The sequence below is a fragment of the Leuciscus leuciscus genome (assembly GCF_965113295.1).
Source record: "Leuciscus leuciscus genome assembly, chromosome: 3".
NCBI classification, from domain to species: Eukaryota; Metazoa; Chordata; class Actinopteri; order Cypriniformes; family Leuciscidae; genus Leuciscus; species Leuciscus leuciscus.
Window position 1 is genome coordinate 11439409 of NC_138727.1, and position 6068 is coordinate 11445476.

The following is a 6068-nucleotide window of genomic DNA, read 5'->3' on the forward strand; positions in this document are numbered from 1 at the left end:
AGGCATTTGCCAATCACTTTAAGTGCTCTGCATTGACAAATTGAATGCACGAGGTCACCCTTCCCATGCTAACAAAAGAAAGAAGGATAGCTAGAAAGAAAAAGACAGGTATGCATTTTATATTCACACCAGAAGCATGAAGTGGCATTCAGCAGGTTTTTTTGATCCAAAGCATTCTGCAATACAAGTAATTATAGGGACAAGAACATTGCATTTAAAGGGGTCCTATTATGCTTTTCCACTTTTTTTTCCCATGGAAAACTGCTAATCACAACACACTGGGCCAGCTAACCAATCACAACACATTTCGTATTTCAGAAGAAGGGGCTTCATCGAAATCAGCGTTCGAGCCAGACTGGGGAGAGAGGTGCTGTAATAATGTAAAATATGTAAAAAAAAAAAAAGAGTTTTTTGAACAATCAAGCATGAAAACATATTCTTGTACACCCCAAAAACAAAATCAAGACTTCGTAAAAGGGCATAATACCCCTTTAAGCACAATCTTTTTTTACCTAGAGTGATTTTTCAAGATGTGTATGCAAAAAGCTGTCTGACACTAGGAAGAATCAATATCCAGTAAGACCTTGGGGACACCTTAAAGCCGAAGACACACCACATGACTCTGCATGATTCAAACACACCCTCGCTCAACACTGCAGTGCGCAAAGGTTCTCCCTACAGTCATAACACCTCCCTGTTGCTGTAGTGTTATTAAAAACTGCACTGATGCAACTGACCCATGAAAAGGTTTGGTATTCCGGTGCTCTCTCTGCTGAGAGGAGAATGTATGTTTACCAAACTGAAAAGTATAATTCTTTAGTATACACTTTTAAAAATAAAGGTTTTAAAAAGGCGGGTTATGCCATATATATAGCTTTCTTATTCATTTTCGTTCATTGTAAAGCATTATCTACACTGTAAAGACAAACTTTTTTTCTTCGGTCAAATCAACTTAGTTAATGAATGTGATTCAGATAGCATAATAATTTGAGTTTCTATTTATTAAACCAATTTCCTTTGTTGTATTAACTCTAATTTTTTATTTCAATGAACTCAAAATTTTAAGGCAACCAGGTAACTTACTTGTTTAAGTTAAACCAACAATATTTTTTACAGTGTATTGTGAAGGGTCATATTCTGCACAGTCATGCAGAGACGAAGCACAACCAAAACAAAGTTCTTCCGCAAAACACAGTTTTCTATTTTTAACCGATAGAGGGCCAAAAATTACACATTTATAACATGTTAAAAATTTAATGAACCTTTTTCCAATCTAAAGAACCTTTTGTGCATTTGAAAGGCTCCATGGATGTCAAAGTTTGTTCATGGAGCCGTAAATGCCGATAAAGAACCTTTATTTTTAAGAGTGTATGTCATCAAAGTGGACAGGAGTAGAAGCAGTTCAGGATGATGTTTCACAACAATGTGATTTCATCTTTTTTTCTTTGTTCAAAAATGAACAACCATCCACTTTTCTTCATTTCTTTCATCACGCAGATACATGTCTGAGTTTGACAAAGGAGGCATAGCGGGTCATTATATCAAGCAATGAACAGAAACGCCCACTGAGATCATCAGTTGCATTGATCATGAATGTAGATCAATATTAAGGGACTGAGAGAGAGAGAGAGAGAAAGCAAGAGAGAGAGAGAGAGATGATGTTTTACGGTCCAACTGTTTCTGCTGAATTTTTGTTCTGTGAGCATTTATCACTTCTGGACTGCAGCCAAATGGGAAACACTGATTTATTCGCTTTCAGCGCAGAGAGCTGAGTGGACAAAAAGAGGAGGGAGCGGGTAGAGGAGAGCTGACTGATTATTGAAGAACTGGAAGAATAAGAGAAAGAGAATTATGTGTTTGAAATGTCTTATAAATATCGTGCACAGGTCATATTCATCTCTGCCATGTCCTTTCCACCGTGTAGAGCGTCCCTGAAGAGTTATTCGTGCTGGCGTTCCCCATTTATGCAGGTCAGAACAATTTTAACAGGTTATGACTGTCTGCAACAGAACTCAGCAAAATAGGGAGGGACAGCATGAGAAAAGACATTTTGCATTGACTAGCTCTAAAATGTGATGAAGTGAAAAATAAACCTGTAGGCTTACTTATTCCAAAAGTGTGAATGGTGGTATCCCTAATAACGCACTATACACTAGTACTTTCCATCACATACTATTACTTATTTCTCGGCTAGTCATTTTCCCAACAGTGACAAATAGTTATTTTTTGTTAGTAACCTGGACTGTCTTACTTGTAAATGTAATCTTACTTAACAGCAAAGTAGCCATTTTTGATTTCAATAATTCTGGAACTGAATAAATATTTACTTGTAAAACTGGAGTAGCCTATAACAGCAAAAGTTGGAAATATATACAAGTTAGAAGTGAAGAGCTGATATCTTACACTGAAAATGTGAAATGACTGTGACATTTATTTAAAGTGTCTGTTTTGTTCATACTTACCATAGAAAAAAATTAAAAAAAATGTTTAAGTATTTTGCGTTCAACATTGGAGTGTTGATGTTCAGAACATACTGAAATTATTCTGTTTTATTCATTTTTCTGGTGTTTAGTAAATATAACAGAAAATATAATGCATATTTTAAAAAGACATCACAGTAAATAAAGGTCTTTCAAAGTTGTCAAGTAAGTAAAGTAAATTCAACATTGGCTAACAAATTGTTTTTAGTTTTATTTTAAGTGAATTTTTTACTTTTTCTCCAGCTTTTGTTTATGATAAAATTAAGTTGGAAAAATAAATAAAATATATTATATTGAGGTACATTAAATAACATTTTGGATTATGTCTAAATAAATATTTTAAGGTAGGCTATGTGGTCTTTATAATAGGCAAAATCTTTTTTATGAATATTTTTGTCTTGAAGAGAATACATTTGTTTGATTATTATTAAAAGGTCTGAACCAAACCATAAATATGTAACTTGAGAGAGAGAGAAAAAAGCATGTATCTCTAACAAATTAAAATTGATTCCAAAAAAGAAAGTTGGCTCTTTTTTCAGTGTAGATCTTCATAATTCAAAGAAAATTTGTTACCAGTGACAGCAGAATAGTTATTTGTCACATTTTAGATAATGACTAGTAAAAAATTTAATAATAGCCCACTGCTGAGATAATGTGAAGAAAAAAAATACTAGTCACAATTGAAGTAGCCTAAAAAAAGCACTATTAACGTTAAAAATGATAGTAGCCTAGGCTAAGTTTAAAGAAACACATCTTAAAACGGCTTGCCATAGGTACCTGTCATTGCGTGGTTATCCCGTGACAGATAACCTCATTAAGTCTGTGGACTGTGTTTGGTGCTCGTCTTTGCTTTGAAAGTGCCCTTCCTTCCCCTCTCTCACGTTTCACTGCGACACGCTGGGTTAAGAATGCTCTGCTACACTCCCACCCCTCCCCCATCCTCTCCCATCCACGCCTCGGGTTTTTACAAAGCGCAGTTTGAGGAAAGAGTCGCTTTTGATTATGCAACATGGTCCACTTTTACGCACATCATGTCAATACCACTGCAATGCAGCACCGAACGAGCGCGCGTCCGTCCGCACTGCTGCTGCTCTTCTGCAGTCGCGCGACTGGCACGCGATCATCTCGCGCTATTGAGTAGGCGTGTATTGAGTAGCCTATTGATGAGCGTGAGAGTGAGCCTATAATCATTGCGCCAATTCCCCCCACCTTTTTTTTCTTTCTTTCTCTGGCGAAAAAAGGTGCAGAGCAATTGTATTGAGCTAAGGTCACTGTGATTTTGACAAGTAGCCTAAGACATGTTCCTGGATCAAAATATTTTGTTGATCCTGGAACAACATTCATGTCCAAAATGTTAGACCTAACCCTAACCCTACCCATAAGTTATCCCTATAAGAGGGAAATGATAGGTGAATAACAGTGGAGGCACCTAACCCTGGTTTTAATTCTAAACTGGATTTAAACTGATTGATCAAATCTGATTGGTTGACTGCAATGTTGTTCCACAAAGATGTTAATCCAGAAACATGTTGTAGCCTACTTGGTGAAATCACCTTCACCATTACGCTACATGTCCTAGTAGTCTGTACCGACTATAAAATAGTTTCTAAAATTGCGGCATAATGTGTGATAGGCCTAGGTTTGTCTATGTTTGAGGAAGAGAGACACGTATAAGAAATAATTTCAGTGAAACCAATCCCTAAAAATAATAACCCATGTGTCGGAATAAACAGGAACCCAACTTCAGTAACCTGTTCTAATTGACCCTATACACATTTCTGGGTTTTTCGAATAAGAGACTATATTAAAGGGGACCTGTTTTGCAAAATTCACTTTTACATGATACACATACAAATAAAAATAAATCCACCCCCTCTTCTTTTTTAATCCGCATAAATCATAAGCGGTGTCTCGGAACAAGCCCTTTGCAGACTGTAGCTTTAGTGACATCACATATTCTTAGGCCCCGCCCACAACTACTGACGGACTCTTCCCTATTAGCATAGACCCTTTTCTTTTCTGTAAACATTTTCTGTGCTTAATGGAGTCCTATTGGGGTGTAATAGACCCCGAGTGAGCTGTTCACAGTCTGCCATGATTATCTTCTTGCCAGAGCATTTAACACCAGTATTCGAGTATGTATTCTTATTAAAGCCACTAAAGTTATTCAATCAAGAGCAGAGAGTGATTTTCTGTTTTCTTTTATTGTTTGATTCATATTAACAGAATATATAGTACTGTATATTACACTGCTTTCACTTTAATACACAGATCTAATGAACACATGCGATTTCTTTGTTGTTTACGTTCACAGACCTAACCGACTGTGTTCATGTGAACTTTGTGTGTTTTTGACATAACCTTGTGTGTATTTGACAGTTTAAATGCAATAAGATGTGAAACAGAACTTAATTTAATATTTACAATACGCGCCGTTTGACATCCAGCTTTCTGTGCGCGTGCTTCGAATGTGTGTGCTCAGAAAACCATATATCAGAAGTTTAGACTGATATGGCTTTAAAACGCATGAAGATAATAAACTTTCATGATGTCGAAGAACTGCATTGTCACGTGAGCGTGAGCGCGATAGAGATGATAATGAAAACTAAACAGCTGAGACACGAGCTGTATAGGATCCACCCTTTTCTGGAAAGCAGGGTAGCAGCAGCTCATTTGCATTTAAAGATACATGCACGAAAACAGCATGTTTTTCCTTCCTCTTAAATTGGGCTGAAACTTCACAGACACATTCTGGGGACAACAAAGATGCATATTACATCTTGTAAAAAGGGGCATAATAGATCCCCTTTAAATATATTTTTCGTTTTCCCATTTGCTCAATAGCAAAATAAAAACTCCACAATAGTGAAACTTTCCAAGAAACTTTCAAAAGAGGAAAAAAATAGGCTATATATACTGTATAGAGAGAGATTGATAACGGCATTCGGAAGAGAGAAAGTTATCATTTTGACCATCACTCCCATAGCCCCTGTATTAGAAACGCCCTCACAGCACTGTTTACTTTTTTTTAACGTTTTTTTGTAATTTTAATTAATATAATATAATACAAAGTATAGTGTTATAAATGTACATTAAAAAAATTGCTGATCTCAATGCATCATCACAGTCTGTGAAAAAGGTCCATTAGTGGAATTAAAATTTTAACTGTATTTACTATCATTTAGTACTATAACAGTAAAGTACAGAAAATAAAGGTAAATTGAAATTCCATATAGCTATATATCCTATATTTTTCCTGAGTGAGTTTATTAAGGTGGACAAAGCAAATCAAACTTGGATGAGAATAACTATATGCTCAGAAGTGCTGAGATATAAATTGCCTGGCCCATTTGATCAACTCCATCCGCTATGAATGTGTTTTAGTAAGGAAAGTTTGTTTTTAATGTTATATCCATGTTAATGTCATAGAAAGAAAATCAGAGAAGAGATTTGTTATTGATCGCACTATGATTTTGCTAACATTTAAAAAATATTTAAACTTTAAAGTTTAGACCTTTTTTTAGTCAAGGCAATATTAATATTCAATTATATTTAATATTCAATTATTTTAATGTACAGTATTTTTGT